Here is a 22,218-nt window from a genome sequence, read left to right as displayed (position 1 = left end):
GGTTAATTAAGCAGTGCTTCGCGACGATTGTTGTCCGTTCCATCGGATGTTTACAGCGTCCGATCGTGATTTCGAGTTGGCTCCGTCAAACGCGAGCGTGAACGCGCTGCCATGGAGAATTTCAAACCCCCGGCCCGCACCTGGAACGTCATTAAGGAAGCAGGAAAGTTATTCGATTCCGAGTTTACCGGCATTAATTACGGGCCAAGCACGAGCAACGTGCGACGCGAGAACAGCAACGTTTTGAACCTTTAACGGGACCCCATGGTCGGCTCTTCGCGAGGGAATTTTAAGGAGTTTGCAACTTAAGCGGGAACGATGTAATTATTATCTGTTTCCATGCCGAGTGCATGTTACGACCGTAAGGTCTTGTTGATTATTTCCCCTGTAGTCCACTGCCGCTGCGAATTCGAATTTAATAAGCGAACTCTGTACAATCGCGGTGAAAAGGTTTCAATAAAAGGTAAGGGTTTTCATTAGAAATGTATGCAAATTTTCTGTTACGCAACCGAGATCGTGAAAAACGGCGGAGTCGGATTAAGTTTCTCAATCGCGTGCATTATGCGCGAGCCGGGTCGATTACGTGATACAGCATGCGAAGCAGTCGATTATTTCGTTCGACAGCGTCTGATTAGGTCTCCTTTTGACGGCCGGTGACATTTACGAAGGAAATCGGCGAAAAACTCGCTCGTTTATTTAACAGGGAGAGTTCACGTCGATGAAACGCCGCGATACGAGCGGCATTACCCGTTAACTTTACCGCGAGAGTTTAACTGGAGGTCGAATCGTGTAATAAATTGCGTTGCAGGCTGAGAGAGCCGAGTATTATGTTTGCTTTGCCTCCCTTGTCAAACATATGCCGCACGGGGGACCACGTTCACCACCGCACCGCAGCGCCACGCCGGCAGCGTTAACATCGTTATCGATATAGCAGTCCCCACCTTTTCCTTCTCTGTTTCCATATTTCGTCTGTATCTCCTTTCCCAGATCTCGATCACGTATTCTAGCCTCCCCTCCAAGTTCTTCCACACGCAAAACACGCGGCACTTCTCTTTCGTTCGCCACAGAAAACCCGTGGAATGGACATCCGCGTCAACGCACGCTATGCCAGCCGAGCGACACGGCTTGTGCAGGGGTTGGAGACGTTGAAGTCTCCGCGTCAGTTTGCGCTCTTTCTCGAATATCTCAAAATTTACAGCAGTTGCGTTGGAAAATTTTTTTGCGTACACTGTTACTTTCATATACTATTACAATAGTATTAATACTAGTTCTGCATTAATCGGTTAAAGATGAGGTACAAGCTAATCTACACTTTTGAGTCTCCTAGAGCCCATAATATATTTTTATGTGCTTAGTCTTCTTAATTAAACACAATATTAGTGTAAATATCGTGATGTACGTTAGGTTTGCTAATTCATTTATTATTTCAGACTTTGTTAAAATGTTTGGCAGTCCAGAAGCGATCGCGTAATTACTTACGGAGCAATAATTTCAACGTATCTCGTACGTGAGGCATGCCCGGATAATTATATCGGTTGAAAGAAGGTTCGTTACGACGTTTTAAATTCAGGCGGCACTAATTTAACGCTCGCGGCGTTTTTGCGCGAGTTTGTTGTATCGATCGCGCTGACTAAACGAGGCCCGCGCGATTCGCGGTCATAAACAATAATATAAAAATGTGCAGGATACTGTGAGCCCGTTGAATAATTCAATGTTCGCTCGTAAATTGTCGGCCGTTCGTGGCCGATTCGGGGGCCCGAAGGAACATTTGTCAATCCGCGGCTTATGACAAATATATCTTTCAAGGGGTAACGACGAGGCCGCGGCTAAGCCGTAGGAGAGCGACCCGAGAAGAAGTTGGCTCCGGCTGCATACTTCTCTCCCGTTTGGTCTCCAGTGGCATTGCCCTTTTTGCGCGGCTTAAACCGCCCCTGGCAAAAAGCAAAACACCGGTGGCACGCGAGCGTGTTCCTACTTAAAGGATATTCCGTGGACGTAGCCCGGGTCCGGCCGTTTAACTAATTCGGTTATTAAAATGGATGTCCTCTCCGCGTTTATGACGCTTTGTCCGCACGCGAGGTCCGGCTAGTTTGGTGGAAAAAAAACCCGCTCGGACACGTGACATTTGCGTCACTATCTGTTCTCCTCTCCTTTAGCCGCCGAAACGGACTTCGATCGAAAGGCGAAGCCCAACACTACAACAATTTGTTCGTCGCGCTGTTTAACGCGGCCGATGATGGAGAGAAAGGAACCCGAACATTTGCATATTATACGAAGACCGCGGATGAACGGAATAAATTCTTCTTTAATTGAACGTAGTTCTAGTCGCGGTGGTCGACGCCGAGCTAGCATAAGTTAGCATAAACGATGTAGAACGTGATTCCGAAATCCCGGCGCGCGCCTTTTATCGGGCATGATGCAACGAATCGCGGTGTAGAAAGCACGCTTAATTTCGTGTGCCGCGCGGCTAATTATCGTACGGCACTTTTGCATCTCGTTATAAAACTACACGCGGAGTATCTGCCGCGAGACATCTCTCGCCGGGTATTTGGGTCAACGGTAAATCCTCGCGGCGCAATTAGTCAAATCTCAAAGGCAGGGGAAACAGTATTTCACGAGTCGACCATTATTTCGTGGCCCGAAAAAAGACATTCTACGACGAACAACAGGTGTCCCCGCCTTCCCTTTCATCTCTCCTCACAATGCACACACATCCGACAACGCTAATCCCGTTCCTAGCTCTTTTCAGGCTGGAAAATCCTCTTGTCTCCGGTCCCTTGATTTAGGGAGCCGGTCTCGGGAGACCTCATCCGCTTCTTTCAGGCCAATAACACCTTCTAAAAGCGTGCACGAGGCCGTCACAGGTGCACGCTCGGAAATAACGACGCGATTCGGGTCGCCCGATTCGTTTCGACGCGTACTTGCGCTACAATCACGTCTGTAAGGTCTGACTAGGACTCATGGTATACATATAATTCTCCGTTTCTTAGGCTCTCGAGTAGTCACAAACACGGCAATATCTTCAAGAAATATCATGTAGGTTACAGATAAGATCTGTACTCAGACATTTATTTTCGTACACTTGTTTATAGAGCTTGAAATACTTTCTTTTGCTCCATCAAGGATCACATTCTAAAGAAGATAAAAACGTTTGAACTGCGTAAAAGGCGTGATACGAATAAAATCTGCAGTCTAGACACAGATATGTAGATACACAAAGCTATAATGGGTCTACATCGGTCACTACGTAAAAACACAAGACCTAAAGAGTGCAGCTACAAGAGGAGCAGAGATCGGTGAACCTAGAGGAACGGAACGATGCGCGGACGATAAGCAGCGAAGGAATTCGCGCGCTTGGTTCCGCCGCAATTACCGTCGAAATTGCACCGGACAGGGTGGAGCAAGAACGTGCTCTTCCATTTGTCGCAGCAGATTACGCCGGCGCGGCGTTATGCGTCCTTCTATTCGATTGCGAATTACGCGGGGCCAGGAAAGAGATGGGACATTCAGCAGGAGATCCGATAATGGCGATCGATTCAACGGTTCCACGGTTCCGGCGCCTCGGACGTAATGACAGCTCTCGGGGTGTATCGTTTAAACGGTTCTGAAAGCTCATATTCCGAGGCGGCAAACCAGTGAAACGAGTGAAACGGGCCGACTTGATCCTGTCGGTTTCAGTCGCGTCTATTAGCGGCGCTCTGGGTATCAAGGTTGCCGGTGCGACGACGGGCGACGGCTATCATTATCGCATTATCAACGGAAGGTCTGGCCGAGTTTCAAGCGTGTTCGAAGTTTCGCGGGGACCCGGACCCCCGTGTGCCACGGGCCTCATCGATCATGTGTACCCGGCTTGGCATTTACGCCGGCGACACCCACGCGTTCGCGCATCGTTCCGCGAGGGACAGCTCGTTAACCAAGGAACGGCCGTGCATAACGTCGTCCATGCATAACGTGGTAGCCGAGCCGGGCATGGCCGCGGATGCGTCGAGAGTCGCGCTCAAAGGGAATAGAAAGTCGATTTCTCAACGACACTGAAATAATTTAATGGGATGTAATCGGTCGGTTTCCTGGCTCGGCCAGGAGGAGGGCTGCTCGGTCGGTCGGTAGGTTGGTTACGCATTCGTAACACCGGTCGTCGCCGCCGCTTGCCGATCCCATTTGTCTCTCGGCCAAAGACGCGGCTACAGCGTCGAGGCGCGTAATCGCCGCGTGTAACTTTGAACGGAACGCTGCAGATCCGCCGCCACCAGCGAACTGGCATCCCATCCCTTAGTCTCTCTCTCTCTCTCGCTCTCCCTCTCGTTCTCTCGGCAGAGGACACCAGAAGGCCGCGGGGATCTCTTAACATATACACGTAACCCGTAATTAATCGTCATCGCATGTTCGATATCTTCCTGTTTCGAGTAGTACAAGCGCAACCCATAGGATCCCCATAAATCTGATCACTGTCGAACGACGCGCGGACGGCCTCCGCAGCCGGTTTCATGCCTTCCACGGGACCATTCGATTCCGAGTACACCTACTTATATACGGTGATCCTTGTGCCGCACATTCATGCACTTGTTCGTCATCCGTTTTACAGCGACTCGCATTTCTCTTGTTGTGAGGCCGGATTCTAGTTCTACGGTTCTCTCGTTGTACATCGGAGGTCCAGCGTTTTTCCTGTTGCCACATCTGACTTTGGATCTATTTTCTTCGCATTGGGTGGGGCGCGGGTTGAGCTGTACCTACCTTTATCAAATGTTTCGTCGGTATGCGGCGAAATTGTTGTCTCGTTAATTTTTATTACAGCACCCTGCTTTTTATATCGATGTGAAATCTTACTAGATTGACATGTTCATTAATACGTAACGACTATCACAGGGTAACGAATAAAAATGAAAATACATAAATTAGGATTCTCTAGTTAAGTGTCTAGCTTAAAAGTAAGAAGAAGAATTGTTGGAATCGATTCAAATCCAATACATTTGGACGTTAACAAGGAAACAAACGTTCTTGCAAATACAAAGAAGTAATACAATCTCGCATGTGCAACACGTGTCACCGCTCGAACAACATCCTGTAAAAATGTAATGCTTCGCGGAACTTGGCAAAAGTTTTCGAGCATTTCAATAGCCATCGGTGTTCGTCGTCGCCGTCGTCGCGCGCGGTGAATCTCATCGATATTTTTTCCGCGAAAATTATTCGCGACAAGCAGAAGCGGCAGGAAAGAGCCACCCTATACACGGCCGGGCGCATGTAACGTATGTTGCAGGAGGTTCGCGGAGAGCGAAAAACGATCGTAATATTCCGTTCGCGGATGGTTTCTATGCAAATGCGGTGAACGACTGTCGGTAGGTATTCGAGCGCGGAGAAGGGCAGTGTATCATCTTTTATATATACAGTGTATGCAGCTTGAAACAGCTGCTTTACGGTCCACGACGATCGCTTTGTAGATAACATCACCAACAGTCTTCTTGGCGAGGAGGCCGAGAGACTCTCTCCGAAACGACGCTATTACAAATGCGCCACTTGCCGGTGCTTAAGCGTTGGCCAATACCTTGTCGCGCGAAATCGAGAAAATGATATAAAACACATTCCCGGGGCCGGTAATTGCGTCGCGCGCGTACTAACTCGTCCATGATTTATCCGCGGAACGCGTAACCATAAATTCCGTGGCGTATTACACAAGAACACGGGTCGAAGCTTGATCGTGCTCTATTTATTAGAAGTGTCCGTTTCCCGATCAACGATTTACGTTTAATCGGTGCTCGAACACTGTCCGGAAAGGTGCAAGGAACTCTGTCAACGGACGGACAAAAAGTGTCAACGAGCTTCCATTATCTTCGTGAACCGTCACGAAAAATAAAGAACGGCGGCGCGCTTTTTTCATCATGGCGCCCCTATCTCGGCGCATCAGCCCGCTGCTATGTCGCAGATTTTTTACCAGGCGTTGTTGTCCCTCTCCCAGTGGGAGTTGAACAGTCCCGGAGCACCAAATGCCGCGCCCGTTTCCCGCGGAAAAATGTCAACGGGAGCGTGACGGCGCATCAATTTTTCGAGCAGCAGTTTTCAACGTGCTCTACTTCCTCCTGCGAGCCTTTCGCGGGTCGTCGATTATTAAAACGATGCGCGCCAAGTGTCTCTTCCTTTTCGAAATTCTGCAAGATGTCTACCTCACGTTCACTGGTAGACTGCGAATTTTAATGCGTTCATAGGGTGCAAGACCCTTTGAGAAGTTATGGAATACGCGATACGAGGGAATTAGATGCAGTAACATTTTGAAATCAATTTATTGAACGCATTCGTTACAGAATATGATTGAGCAAAATAATGAACACTAGAAAGCAATGACTTCACTGCTCACAACAAACATGTTCATAGAAGAATATTAATTATAAATGTATGAACAAGTCTGTATGAAAACAGGATAAATATTTCGCATGAAAAGTGATCATTGCCCACGACAGAGTCTCGTTAAGTTGCATCCTTTGTTCCAAAATGAAAATTTAAATAAAGAAGGGGCATGTTCAAGGAACGAGTGAAGCGAGGAGAGGGAGAAAATTTTGGTGAGCACTGTATAAGGTCACGAAGAAGAAGTTCCGGCAGGTTTCAGCTGCATTCGGCACCGCACCCACGCCGCGTAGGCCCGCGAGTCATCTCGAGACAAGGCGATGGCGCCTTGATACAAATGCGCGAGGCTTAAAAGTTAGCGATCGCGGTCGTTAGGTGGCTGGCGAGGGGCCCGTGTCCCCCTTCTTCCGTATCTATAACGTTAATGCGTTACATACCTGCACCCAGTCGCGCGAAAGCGCAAGTATGCGTGGCATCGCGAGCGAGAAGCGTGTCGGCGAGTAAAGCCCCACGAGGGAAAAGAGGGAGTAGGTGTGTACCCCGGATGGAAGGCGTCGCACACGCGAAGGGGCCCCGGGTATGTAAAGGCGTGCGCATGCGGAGCCCCGGCTAAATAAACTACCCTCGCATTATCGTCGCCTCGGAACACGTTATACGCTTGTAAAACCGCGAAAACAAATGTCCGCAGCGACGAAGTTAAGGAGATGGGAGGCCGCGAGAGCTGCGGGACCGACTCGATACACTCGTCCGCGGGTTTTATACGTATGGCCGGCCATTAATGAAACGCGGACTGCTTTGTCAGGACGCCGGCGATTATCTCGTTGAAAGCCCAACCGTCGTACTCTTTTGCTACGCTGCTCCTGGTGCTGCTGTTTTCGGCCGGTACGCATCCCTTCGTTCCAAAAATGAGCGTCTTGATTCGCTGGATTAGTTCATACGTTCAAAATCGATGAATTAGCTCATAGAATCATATATCAATGACCCCAACAGATCTCGAAAATTGAGTTTATTTCAGGTTTTATCCAAGAGTCGTATTTATGAAATTTTCAGCGTGTCCAATGTAAAAGTTTGAGCCCTTCTCTGTGCAGCCTTCGATCGAGGAATTTATCCCACGGTTGGCTGCTGTAAGTTTGATGTAGATGTCCACCGGCGAGGGACACGTTCGTCGATTCGCCGCGAATTATCTCGTCTTTCGCCTGGGCTTGGCCGGTGCTTCTCTCCGTAGCCATGGTCAAGATGGTCTGGTATAATTAATTGCGGACGCGTAATACCCTGGTACGCTGCGGGGCCACCTAGTAATTGGTTGCTCGGTTTTAGTTAACGAGACCTTTAAGCACTGTTTCAGTCCGCGAGCACCGGTAAATCTCCGGCGATATAAGTAAGTATACGTTCCTGCCCGAGGGGAGCAGACCGTTCAACGCCTCGGCTGGTAATTATTAGTACGATTGCTATGATTTAATTCCTATTACGCCATTACTACCAATGTTTGATGGTGTTTATGGACCATTGTGTAGGAGAGGCGTGGCCCTAACGACACGAACGCAACGCGCGATCGTATTTACAGCCATACACGCGCATCTATTATTCTACGTACGTTTATACGTTATTTTACATTCTTTTTCACTTTCCCTGCGGAAGCAAGCTGATCCGTGACGACTGTCGGATAATTGTATCACGGTTACGTTCTATTTACCGATTTGGTGCCACCTTAGTATTTACCTTGTGCGGAAAGCAATCGCTGTTTTACAGCGTTGATCAGTTAGATTAGCTAATAGTAAATGAATTGAGAAGCGAGGCGAAGTGAGGAGAGAGAGATCCTTGAGCAAGTAAGTGTATCCTGAGAGCATCATCGTTTACACTCGTAGTACTTGAATGAAGAAGACTTTTCTAAAAATATGATTAATTCAGTGGACAGACATAGGTAGCATGTATTATTAGATACGATCTATTGTTACAATCACATTTTTCTCTGATCGTTCTACTAGATAGTAATAAAACGTTATTTCTAGAGTCTAAGGTCATATCCCAGACACTTATAAGTCAGAGACATCTCCGCTGGACTATTTAAAGGGTTTCAAGCTATCGGTTGAGGAAGAAACGAGGAGAGGATATTTCGAAACTTGTTCGACTGTTTTTTATTCGATCAACCTGTTCATAAATACTTGTACGATTCACGCAGTAAGTCTCAGGCATTCTACGCATACCGATGAGAGTATCAAGCAACAATTACAAATTGCTGGTATATTAACTTTCGAATTAAACGAAGATGCTGGTATATTAATTTTCCTCGAACCGAATGATTTTCCACAGATGGCCCGGCCAGTGCCAACCGGTCAATGTGCCATTATCGCGTTAACGTTTAGGAGCACTAGTCCGATTCCAGCCACGACACCGATTACAAACGCCGATACGGCTCGATACGTGTTAAGGGCCGGTGCTAGATGGCCGACCGATAATCGGGCGGCGTGACTTCCACGCCGGGGCAAAATAATTCGCGTGTTCGCTGGGTGTAACGATAATTTTCCCTAAGCGTTCTAAACGCTTCGCCGTACGGAGGCTTGCGCGTACACACCTCCGGAGCGGCGTAAGCAATCGCGATAACGTAACGCGCGTTTGCTCGGGAAACCGGTATACCCGGTATCGGTGTTGCTCTCGGGTACACCTCTCGCGTACCAGCCCGGCGAAACGAGTTGCTGGGTCGCCCTGTATACATCGGCGCGGCGGATCGTTTAGATATAATTACTGACAATTCTCAAGGGCACCGTATCACCGGTGATTGGCCATTTCCATGGGTCTCCGTGATCGTTAACGAGCCCTCTCTCTCTCGTCCACCAGCCCAGCGAAATTATTGCCGATCCTACGACCGACGACTGACACTCCTTCGATCCTCACCGACGATCACTTTCATCCTACAATTCCCCTACAGGATCTACAATCTCTGTCTCACAGAATCTTTCTGAGTAAAATTTCGTGCTAGATCGCATTAAAACAGAATACTTAATATAGAATATTATTCCATAAATTTGGCGTTGCTGGTAGGTGGTCTAGGGAAAGTCTCCGAGAGCAGAGACTTAATCTCTGCACCCGATTTCCTTGTACCTCCCGATATGCATCCGTGGTCCCGTGGCATTTTCACAAAGCAGAGAAAAATGCGAACCGTACGGGAACAATAGTTACCAAATAGAGGTTTAATTAACAACGAACCGACTCGGATTAGCTAACGATATACCGTATCAGGTCGCGCGTGTTCTCCGATGGTTTTTGCATGCGACGAATAATAATTGGGTCCCGAGAGGATGTCGCGGAGGCCTCCGTTAGGGTTGGTTCTTGCGTAGTTTGGTGAAACAGCGGGTACACACGGCCGAGGCGTAATTCCATTAATCGTCTGGGGTCTCGGCCGGATAGTCTTGGCGGTCACGCCAATTAATGCGTCGCGTTACGGAAGAACAAGGTATAGTACACGCGGCGCGCGTTCTGACGCGGCGACGCGACTCGGCGGTCACACGATATCGCCTTCGGTGCACTCCCGTAGATGCTGCCCGTAGATTAACAACCGTATCGTTGCACGTACAATCACTAACGGTCCGCGAGAGACATCGTAACTCCCACGGCTGGCCGTATCCGTGGTTCCCTCGGCGGTCATTAGCGGGTATATGGGTGCCATAATAAAGATGAAACCGCGAGGCCGGCGAACGGTCTCGAATATCCGGCGCAGTCTCTTGTACACACCCACGTGTATCTCTTACACGGAACGGTAACTCTTCGCCGAGTCGATTGAACTTTTATAAATACGGCCCCGCTGACGCTAACCTATTTCGCGGACGAGCATCCTTGCCGGGATGCCCGGCAAATGACACATACTTCCACCGCGAAATGGCACTTGTCTCGTTCCGACAAGACCAGTCTCGTTCACGACGCGCGCCGAATGGTATGCGCGAATCGTTTCGAAGATTAGAACTCGGAGATATGACAGTTATTCGGTTTACGGCCGACGATTTTTTACCGTAATGCGACTTGTGTAGCCAATATCTCAAGGGTTAATAGGAAACTGTGTTTCTCATTGAGAGCGCGGCTGGAATAACCTTCTGCACTAGAATCCTATTTCAATCTGGGGATCAATCGTATGTCATAACATTTGAGAGCCTCTTAACAATCATACGGAGAAAAAAGAATTGCACACGTGCTTATTTCACAGTAACCTCTGACCAAAAGGTGATAATGAACGAAACATTGCCCGAATCAAGCATTAGGGTCCAGAATAGCGTCCACTTCCCACGCGATGCTCGATGCCCAACAAGTTCGTTTCACGCATCAACGCTGCGCGGCAACAGACAAGAAATCTCCTGCACTCTGTCCCAAAAAGAAACGCAATCCTCTGTTTAAGAGTGCTATGACGGGTGATATAAACTTGGTTGAAAACGGGGACATCGCGGAGGAACCGCTACGATATTACACGGAGGGCCCAGGGGACTGGGTGTCCTCCCGAAACCTGTATCCCCGGTGAAACACGTTGTTGTCGAGTGTCGGCTGGCGGATTGTCTTAATAAGCCCGATAAATCGGCGTTAACGCGGAATTGCGAAAGAGTTGTCCCGGTCCCCGCGAAGCAGACCTCCTGCGCGGGGTAATAGTGTACCCTTGATCAGCGGGTGTCTCGCCGAGGAAAAAGAAAAGAACTACAATTCGCGCAATCCTATAAAGAATTTTCTGCGGTCGGGCCTACGCGGAACCGGGTTTCTGGTGTGCGTGGCTGTCACGCTCGGAAATAGCCAGTAAAGCCGACGGACGTCTTCATACGGCGCGTCGCGCGGACTACAGGTTTCCCACCACCGGCGCGACAACTTCCAGATTTAAATACCTCAATAAATAATCGATTATATGGCAAGCATTAAATGTCTTAATAAGCGAAATGTCGGCCTGTTTTTCGAGTAGCCGAAAGCACGCGCGCGCGCCCCCCTACGTCCACCCCTTTCTGCTTATTCCTTTTCCTCGGCCTTTTTCGCTGTTGGAAGCCTCGGGAGTAAACCTAAGCGAACATTTTTGCTCAAACACCGAAACACTGGGACTCTGAACGACCATGTGCTCTTCGACTGGCGAAAACAACCCTCAGCTAACAAGCTATGCACCCCCGAGTCATCTTAAACAAATGATACGTGATTATGCGTATTATAAAACTCTGGATCGTAATGCATTTCTAGCACGTATATGTACTGTATATTTTTCAAATATGAATGACAATCTTGCAGACAACGCATAAAAATATTCTCTAATTGTAATTTCTATGAAATAATTCGTGAACCAGTTCAATTAAAATCTTGTTGGTTTCCAAACGAACCGAGTCACTGAAAGTGCTGAATGATTTCGAATTCGATGGAATGTTTATTCTGTTTTATTGGTCTTACTATAATTTCCATAAAACAATTCATGAATCACTTCCAACTCCCCAGCTAACTGAGTCACGAACCGCACTAAACCACCTCGAACGGTCCGAGGAAACTATAAAACTGTTTCCAACAGGAAGTCGTGCAGCATCCTGAACCGCGTGACAAGTTACAGGTTAACGAAAACTCGAGGCAAAAGACGTGTCGCGTATTCTTCTGCGTAGGATTCCACGGCACTTAGTCAGAATTTCGAGGAAGGTCTGATCGATGTGTAACGGTCGCAGCTCCGTTTGTTCCTGGAAGTTTGTGCATCAGATAAAGCCGCCGGTCTGGTAACGATTAAGCATCTACCACAGTTTCGGTTAATTAGAAACGCTCCGCGACACGGACACTAAATAATGCCTGCTCGGACGAGTTCTTTCAGTGTCGGCGAGGGTTTCAAAGACCCGGGAAAACACCCCGAAGACAGGGTTCGGTGGACCTTTAAACGCAAAAATGAGTCAACACCGCGACGGAGACTAACATTAGAGGAAAGGACACGCGAGCCTCACCTTTATTCCGACGTACCTGAGCTGCTGTTATCTCGTCGGTGATCTCTTTCGGCTTTTAGAACAGAAACTCCGATCGATGAATGACCAGAAATTAGTGGAAAGTCGAAGGAAAGGCATCGATACATCAGATCTTATCTCCCCGGTGTTCTTTCACTGTCCTCTCGATGCCATTGTTCGAGGATGCCTCGTGACGCTCCGAAATGCTTTCCACTGATTCTCCTTTCGTGTTCCATTAGAAGCGTTTCACCGGATCCGACCGATTTATTAAATCCAATTAGAAATTCTAACTGAATTTGCATGAATATTCGATGTTCGCATTACTATTATAATGCGCTGTGCAAGTGTTTCGGCGTTCCAGAAAAGTAATTACACCGTAATTCTCTTACAGTGTACTAAATTTCAAGCTTGGAGCTAGTCGGCAATCTTTTTTCGTCTTTCGAGATGGAATATTAAAGCGGTCGTGGGAAGCTCAATAGATTTCCTGTCTGTCACGCGTTCATGTTCGTCTTCCGGCGCGCATGGTCGGCACACAATGACAAGCATAAAGGGCGGACGAGGCGACGCTGACATAATGGGAGACAGGGATCTGACGTACGGGTGTGTTTCAGTAACGAATACCTTCTATTAAGACATCTGTCGACGGAGCTAGAAGCGTCTCGTGGAAGCGCGTTCCTTTCGTTTCGTCCCGTCATGGTTTTCGGTTCCTCCATTTGGTCCGGCAACGTCATTAGCCTGGAGAGTCGATCTCTCGATCGCTGCAGGTACTCGAAAGACAACCGAGAGATGCGGTCGCGATCCAGAGGGAGAGAGTGTTCTCCGCGTCGGTGTCGTTTTTCAAAACCGTTCGTTTTTCGTGCAACGGAGAGAAAAAGCCGAGGAACCGGCGAGAAAGCGACCGGATATTATTTTACATAACGGGCGGGGCGGCCATAAGCCGCGCCCTCATCCCCCTCTTGATCCACGAATTTAACGTTTCAGCGCGTTTACAGCGATTTCCTTTCCTCTGTACGTTCGTGTGCCTGCTCGAAATTAAAAAGGGCTGGTCGCACTAAGCCAAACACGCGCTCCGCCGATTCATTTTGAAAAGCCCGCCGTCGCGATTGCTTGTTAGCTCGAAAAGTGCGGCTTTTGTCGCGCGAGCGTCTTTGTTGCGCCATTCTACAATTTAATCTATTAAACGCCCGGAGAATGTTGCCGAGTGTGCGATTGCAAACGACCGACATGTGCGAGGAGTAGAAGGACTGGGTAGAAGTGTTGCAAATGAAAGCCTTCCTTTGTTTGATACCTTGTTTCTTTTGTTTCCGCTGTTACTGATGTCTGAGCTGCTATTTCAACTAGACGTGTTACTAAATTGTATATGGTATTTTTATTAAAAGTATAAAAGTGCGCGGGAATAATTTATTTATTTAAATAACAAGATATTTCTGTACATTCTTGATAATATCTGGTAATAATTGAAGTGGTAAGAGGGGATTTGGTCGATGTCGATGGTAGAGTCAGCTCGACGCACGCTCGATGACGATCTGCTAAACACGCCCAGCATTTTTGCGAGCAGCAGCCAGCTCATTGACCGAACAATGTCGGCCGGTATTGCGCGTGGGTGATCGGCTGCGTAATACAGGGTGTTCGAGCGAGAATATCGGGTGTTCCAGGGACAGGGGTCTCATCGTAGTAAGAGCAACCTTATCCGTGAAATTTGTCCTTCGGTTCGGCCGAACCTAATCCACCGGGCGGCTCGCTACCGTTCGAGAAACTACCGGCTAAACGGGAACGAAAACGAGCAACGCGAAGTAAACCAAAAAGGGTGTTCACTCGTCCGAGGTGAGACGTCCCGACGCTACGACGACGCTCGTTTCTGCGAGAATATCGGCGCGATGCCCCCCTTTTCGTCTGCCCCCCTCTGACGTAGATCGAATTACTATGGGGTTTCCAGGAGCCACGCCATTGGTCAGGAGTGGCCGGTGTCAAAGGAAGGAGATCCAAGGAGGAGCGTGTACGCGCAAAAGGGCGGCTTGCGTGCGAACAAGGTTATGCTAATGTTGCACTCATGCTGCGGTGTGCGAGCATATGTGGGCCACGAGTCCTCGAGTGTGTGTGTGTGTGTGTGTGTGTGTGTGTGTGTGTGTGTGTGTGTGCGCGAGTATGTTCCGCGTGGTACTATACCGGCAACGGCCTGGTGTCTAACCTGCGCTGTGTCAGAAGGCGCGGTAAGTGGCAAGATGCAGGAGCTAGCTAGCAAGCGGGTGGAGACCAGGTATAACTTCTCCGGCTGAAACTAATTACGAGCGTGGTATTTAGACGGCGGGCGCTACCTTTTGTTTAGACGAAATCTCATTTGAATACATTACCCGGTGGCGAGGCGCTTCCCCCGACTGTTGCGACGCGCTCCGGAATATATCGATCAGCCCAGGCCTCTATTGCCTAACGCACACACGCCCTCGCCTGAACCCTTTCTTTCTTCGGATCCGACCGTTGTTGCACGAATTTTCTAATTAATCGATCGCAGATAACGTCGCGGGAACGAATGCGACCGCCCGGATAATAATTCATCCCCTTTCACCCGGGAGACCCGGAGTCTTGTCTGCCTCCGCTTGCAAATTGTTGGGAGCAACGCCGAACGCTATAGCGCACCGGCTAATAGACTCTTTCCACGATATTTTTATTCAATTAGTAGCTTGAGAATTCTAATAGTTTCCCAGTTAGAACCTTTGTTCGTTATACGCTCATTTACTTTCATATCTTTCATTCTGTGCTACCAGCTAATAATTTATAGCAAGACGTGTATTAATCCGTTATTAACTTGTCATCTTCCAGCAATTGCACCATGCCCTTTAGAAATCTATTGTTTGATCTAGTACAATCATGGAGAGTGAAATAAATGGTTCATGTAGGCAGTGATTCGTGCTTTTAGACATATCAAAATCTACCATAAATAAAAGAATACGCAATCTTCGATCTTTGGCCCACGAAGGAAAACCCGTGTCATCTTATATCGGTTTCTTTGACCTTTTTTTATAGAAACGTCCACTCGCAGACTTCAAAATTCATATTCAGAGGAAGTCGTCCGTGCTTTATCGAAGTTTTCGAAGAAGCAAAGTGGAAGAGTGATTTGAGAAGCACATCTGCGAGGAAGATTTCGATTGCACGGTGCCGTGCAGGGTCGAAATGTAGAATATGTAAAACACTGGCGCGGCGCGGCGAGGCGTTCCGCAGTAGTCGTGGAAAACAGGGAGGAATATTGTAACGGCGGGTTTCTTCGAAGCGCACGTGTTCCAAATCATAGCTCCAGCGGAACGGAACAACAGGGCGCATAATAGTCGTCTAAAAGCTAACTTGTACGCGTTAGGCACTCGGATCTCGGTCGCTGTATATTCTCTGTGTCCTCGTGCATAACCCGGCTAAGTAAACCGAGCCCACGTTCGGATCGTAAACGCGTTCGCATTGGCGTAGCCAACGGTACAAACCTGGAGATGCTGTATTGCGACAGTACGGTATTAATTGCTTCAACGAATCGGTATCAACGAACAGGGTCATTGTGCCATGGTTTCAGAGTAGCGCGGGGCCAGTGGCAGTAGTGGCTCGTCCCAGCAATTTAATTAAAGACCAAAATGATCACGTTCGCGGAGCACCACAATTAAGACAATCGCGGGAGTTAATCCTCCCCGGCGCATAATTACACGCGCAGATATTTAAATTCATCGTCATATCCTCTAAGGGCTAGGCATTCCTGAGTGGCTGGATCCCGATATCCAATCGGGGATCACTTCAACAAATGCAAAGTAGCCAGAACGCTAATTAGAAGGTTGCCCCGGCTCGAGGGGGGGTAAAACAGGTTTTCGCATGTTCAAAATAGATTAGGCTTATCCTTCTATATGTATATCCACCCGGTGCAACCTTGTTCTTTCTGCGTCGAGCCGCTCAAATTCCAATCGATCCCCCCGGTGAACCCTCGCGGTATTTTGTAGTGCCACTTTAAAACGCTACCGTGCACCAAAAATGCTTACAAACCAGCGGGGACTTCCCGATCGCAGCTTCTTTGAAGTCTTTCGAGATGGCACGAAGCGATACCGATCCTCTGACACACCGTATTTAGGTGCTGCCAGCGAAACCTTTTTAATTGTAAGTGGAATAATTGGCAGAGGCCAAAATAATTTCAATTATTCGAACGTTACGACCGTGAATAATATTTGTACTTGAACGCCGAGGCCTACCATCGTCGGTCAAAGGACCTGTTTCGGCTTTCTTATTTCGCAATCATTGAAATTGTAAAGATGCTAAGTAACTTCAAGCTTGTCATTTTTATGGGGCTACACCTCGTAAAAAGCTGTACTTAACTGCCGCTGTACCAGCCACTTGCAAGGTAGGTATTCGCCCTTAGGAAGCGAGCAGAGAACAAGAAATGACTGAAGTTCTCAGAATTTGTACGAAATTGACTTTAAATTATTCATTTCTCCTTTATCGGTGCCCTAACAGATACGCAACCTTAATAGAAATTACTCAAAAAGTTGCAAACAAGAAACGGTCTTACAGATGCAATTTTCGCGACCCAGAGTGGACATTGTTGGGAAAGGTCGCGGAAGACGGAGGTCCGGTTCGATATTTCGCAACGTGTGCACCGCGTGGCAGCAACCCGATGCCACGTTCGCGGCCGATGAAAGGAAATCGCGTTATCGACGAGCACGCTCGCTTCCGGACATTGTGCGCGGTCACGCTGTGAAGTTCTCTCGGTGGAACTGCGGCAGGTGAGGTCGCCCCTTAAACGTCCGTTAAACATCCGACCGCTGGAGCTGGCCGTCCCCGGAGTCTATAATTATTTTCTATTCTCAGTACCGTCTGCGTAGATACGCAGCTCGATAAATAACCAGGAAGCCCGCCGTAACTTTGTGCCCGGTGCGAATCGGTCTCCGGCGAACCGATGATTATCCGCAGTACCTCCTACCGATCCATGGCCGATTATCAGTCGACGTTCAATCAGCGGACGAGGTTCGGTCGTTATCGGTTCGCGTACGTGCAGCCACGCGGCTCTCGGGACGCGGGATCCATGAAAAATCGGCGATCGCCTCATTCAATTAATCGGCGCCGGTGATTGCGCCCTCGTGCGAAACGGTGCGATTTCGATGGTGATCGTTGCACTGGATGCATTCTGGATTAATCCGTGGAACTTAATTCATTAGTTTCTTGTTTCCTACACGTTCCATTCGCCTTATAACCAATTAATAGATTTCGTCTTGACAGAGGGTGGTTCTGAACGAAATCATCAATGTCTTCTGATCATCATCGGCAGCTCCATCCAGTGACGCGATACTAATTTTAAGGATCGCAGCAGATAAACGAGATTTGATTGTAACATAAAATTTCAGTTGATTAATAGAGGGTAATGAATTAATTGGTGCAGCTAATGAAACGCATTACCGTCGGCATCCTCCAGTAATACGACGTTCTTTCTATTTCGAGGGTCTCGAGGGATAAAAGATCGGATTCTAGAATAAAATTGATCGGCTAATGGAACGCGATCGACCGGTTGAAAAACGTTGGCCGCGAATTAGTATCCACGGGGATCGGCGCCTTTGCCCAGTCATTGTCCCTCGTATTAGAAAGCCAAAGCTGAATACCGATCGCGAGCCATTCGGCACGGACGTATACTGTGTGCTGCCCGGCGAGTGTATATAAAGCAACATTTATTATTGCTCGCGTACACGTTAGACGGCGGTACGTGGAGCGTACAGCCGGCCCCGAAAGAGAGCGAGAGTGACGAGGGAACTCGGGAGACAATGAGCCGGATAAGGAGAGACCGAGAGAACCGATCGAGGGGGCCAAGGGAGAGAGAACCAAGAGAGCTGCTGTTGCTCGCTGTTGCTGCGTGGGGAATGAATAGTTGTAAACGCGGGCGCGAAAGGTCTCTCCTAGAAGCCGAGCCCCCTATTGTTCCCGCGTTCGGAGGCTCGTTCTCGGTCGCGCGCGCGCGCACACACACACACACACACACGCCAGGAGAAATCGCAGGATAACGTATGCACTACGTCGGTCAAATATTTCGGCGACCGTGTGCGACTGTTCCTTAGTCTCCGCAGTCTCTGGATTAGAGAACCACTTCCAACGCGCTGCTGGCTGGCTTTGATCGCCATCGATTGCTATCAGAGGGTGCCGATGTACTTGGACATTGTGTAGATCCAGACAGAGCTGTTCCAGGACACTGTCCTAGATCGCCAGACACTCGAACGATACTTTCCTCCAACCTCGATGGATTTCGGTGTTGCATTACCTTTGCGCAACGTACTTTATTGGATGTCGCTCGGTCGACTTGTATACAAGATCCAGGAAACTGTGGGGGTGGTGCAAATGAATTTCGGAATGCTCGCCATTTCGTTTGTTTTACTAGGGCTTGACTGCTGGCACGGAGAAAGTGGAGGATATTCGAGACTTTATTAATGAAAAGACTGCACGTTTATATAAAATAAATGGGTTCATCGCTTTTGGGATGCTCAATATTGGAGACACTGATATGTGTTCATCCTGCTAAACAGATTTAAGCTCGATGAACACCATGCAAATCTCTAATAATTGATCCTATTCCTGTCGAGAGCATTTTGCTTGGGAGATGCGCTACAGTTTGTGGGCCAGTTGTGTAACTTTCTGGTCTTTGAGCGGATAACGTGTTCTTGTTTATTCGCTATATCGAAATTCTGTTTTGACCTCGTTATCAATGCAAGTCACGATAGCGGCGCACGAAATACGATTTCCAGTCCCGCGAAAATTCACGTGCCACCGCCGGTAAATCCGGTCTACACTCTGGCGAACCGGGAACAAAGCGATACTGCGCCGCCTACGTGGCGAGCGTGCACCAACCAAGACCGAAATGTGTATCATTGACTAACGACCGTCGATACCCGCTATCGTCGCCAACTCGAAAGAGCTACCGAGACGGTCGGGAGCCCCCGTCTCGGCATTGTCGGTAGCTCTCGCGGAATCGTTATCGCAGCCGTGCCGAGATACATAATGCGTTCGGTCTGGACTGCCGATCGCAGTTTCTCTTTCGAGACAGATTTCGCCGGAGAAACGGGGCACTTTTGCCGTGTAAATCCAGTCTGGCCGGACTGTAGAAATATTCAAAATGGAATACGCTGCTCCTTGGACTTCGCTGCCCTCGATAGCTGCCATTTGTCAAGCGTTGGCCACTAGGTAGACTTCGATATCTTCGTCTATAACGTGTGAGAATTTGAGGAACGTTGAATTGAATTGAGTTTAATCGAGTTTGATAACATTGTCTGGAATGAACGTATCAAATTTTCATTCCGCTTCTGCTAGGTGAATGAATTTTTAAGGATAGCTTGTCGAATGTAAGTCTTTTGTGAGACATTTGAAAATTGCGCACACAATCAAAAAGGACTAGAGTGCTCGTCAAAATCGAAGATAAAGAATTTCTACAAAAGTACAGAGATGCAATTGTAGAAAAGTTAGATGATTTGGGTAACAATGATGGAGTATCGATTACAAATCATCGTCGACGAATGACTTACTCCTGCCACTCTGAAACCCTGCCAATCTCGTGAGCAATCGAAGGGCGCGATATCGAACGACGATCGGAGCGCGTACATATTGAATCGCGACAAGCGAATAATATCGATCGAGACGTACACGCAGGTCGGTGCTACGATGACGTTCGGAATCGAAATCGAATGATCATCGCAGACAGCAGCGTATCGGATCCGGAGGTAGCAAAGTCTTTTTAATACAGCCAGAATGGACTGATCAGTGATCACGCGTGTCCGAGGCCGAATCCTCGCGCGGACGGTCGCGTTTATCGCGGTTATAGCGCGCGGTGCAGCGCGCGCATCGAAGAGTGCACCGTATTATAACGCCATTGCGGACGTGGCATTAGCTTATCGGTCGGCTGGATCTCGATCCTTTCGACCATTCGTTTCTTCATCGGTCGCTGCGCAATCTCGTGCGTAGGTACCACCTTCGGATATACCCGTTGGCTTCTGTGCCCGATGCAAATATTGTCAAGCCTCTGAACCTTGCTTGAGGTTCGACTCTAAGTCCTGTGATCATCGAGGATCCTCGCCTTTGGGTAAGCGACCCACACGAACCGACCCACGATGGGTATTAACGAAACGCGGATCACGTTACAGTGATATCTTTCATATGACTGTGATGGGGCAACTCGAATGATAATTTCCTGCTTAGTTCTGCGATTCACCGGCACCGATTAGAACGACGTGACTGCTGCCGAGAGATTCGAGGAACTCTATGTCGGTCGTGGAAGAAAATGCTGATGGATATTGCTTATTAATTATTCCCGGAGGTGCGCAATCTATTACACGTTCTTATTCGAAGAACAACTCTTTCCACCGATTGCATTTGCTGTTCGTATTGCAAAAGCTACATGCAAAGACTTCGGCTTGAATTTATTACTGATTGTATTCGAGGATGTGTTCTTCAATATCTGATTTATTTTACTATAGTGTAATATATATTCGTATATGTATTTCAGTAGAAAAGGCACACTTCTCTCTCTCTCTCTCAGACCGATCATATTTTTCTATGAACAGCCGATTTGCAAAACGGAATGCGTTTCATTTCGAATCATAATTTCACGAGCTCGACTGTGCCCCATTTGATCGAATATTCGACCGATGATGAATCGATTGGTGAAATTTTTCGACTGGTGGGTCGTCGAGTGAGCTCTCGACGGTTCTCCGGCACGGGAAACGTAAACGGGTCGGGTGAAATTGAATCGGGAATGAGATCGGCGCGGTAATATCGTATCGAGCGATTAACGCGCGGAGTCGATGCTCTCTTTGCGCGCGTGGACGGAAGCGTTGTTGGGAGGGGATGTTAGGGGGTAACGAGAGCCGAATTTCATAAGCGCGTCGAGGTATTAGGGGTGTCAAACGTCCAATTAGAGCGTCCCGTGAAAATTAATACCGGCCGGCGCGGCGGGTTCGGCTTTCGGGAATCGTTTCATCGGCTCTCCCGGCCTCTCGAGTGCAAAACGTTATGCAACTGGCCGTCGACTGACGGGCTGACCAGGGCCGTCTGAGAGCCGGGAGTCAGGGCCGTAGGCCACGCTGAATTATTCAGACGGTGTTCCGCTGGCTCCATTGTTGTCCGAGATACCGTGGCGGTCGTGTTTCACGATTAAAAATCGAGGGGGATACACAGGCCGCGCGGCCGGGTCGAAAACACCGCTCGCGGGGAAATTTCGAGGAAAAGAATTTTCCCAAGACTGCCCCCCATCAAATTCGAGCGAAATAGATGGTTAAGCCAGCTGACTCAATTTCCGAACGATCATGCCAGGATGTTGCTGAATATTGCACCGACGCGACGATCCCGCGGATGAATGAAATCTCCGATGCATGGGGAGCGCGTATCGATTGGGAATCTCGAGTGGATGGCCCATTGTGAGGTCCACTTCTGCAATTTTTAGGGGTAAGTGGACTCTACGAGGTATAGGTTACCTGTATCTTGGCCCAGGTCAGGGCTCCGGGAGAACTTACGGTGTCCTAGTCTTCGAGAATCTTTTAGATACACCGATCAGCATGCCTAACGAAGCTGACTTTTGCGATCGTGACATTTTCACGAGAGAAGCGATACAAAAATATATTTAATGTACAAAATCTGACAGTATTTTAAGGGTTAATCTACCAAGTCTATCAATCGAGTGCATATGCTTTTGCGGTAATCGCCCCAGAAGATGAAGACATCGCCCTATTGGTTCTATGTAGTCAGTTTAAACAGGACCAGGGCCGGGAAAACGTACCGTTTGGGTATCAGCTGCGTACACATACCGGGCTAATCCGAAGTGTATCCGTAACGCGTGCGGGCCGCGCAATAAAAATATAATGCTCGATAAACGCGTGAAAGCGTACTCGAACGATACCATGCTGACGTTCGCATGGACCCTACCCCTCGCTATTGTGCTTCCCAAAATCTATTGTCGATAGAGTTTAAC

At 48.4% G+C, this 22,218-nt stretch overlaps 1 protein-coding gene across 1 annotated transcript in view; it reads right to left on the bottom strand.

Annotated features, from left to right (window-relative positions):
* Positions 1 to 22,218, bottom strand: part of LOC143207601 (uncharacterized) — a 717,548-nt gene that overhangs the window by 5,059 nt on the left and 690,271 nt on the right. The window contains exon 3 of the mRNA XM_076421273.1: positions 1 to 22,218. This exon is cut by the window's left edge and continues 5,059 nt beyond it; it is cut by the window's right edge and continues 142,540 nt beyond it. The gene's annotated coding sequence lies outside the window, so the exon portion shown is untranslated.

This window comes from Lasioglossum baleicum, chromosome 3 (genome assembly GCF_051020765.1).
Source record: "Lasioglossum baleicum chromosome 3, iyLasBale1, whole genome shotgun sequence".
NCBI classification, from domain to species: domain Eukaryota; kingdom Metazoa; phylum Arthropoda; class Insecta; order Hymenoptera; family Halictidae; genus Lasioglossum; species Lasioglossum baleicum.
Note: the sequence above shows the minus strand (reverse complement) of the source record. Positions and strands in the feature narration are given on the sequence as shown.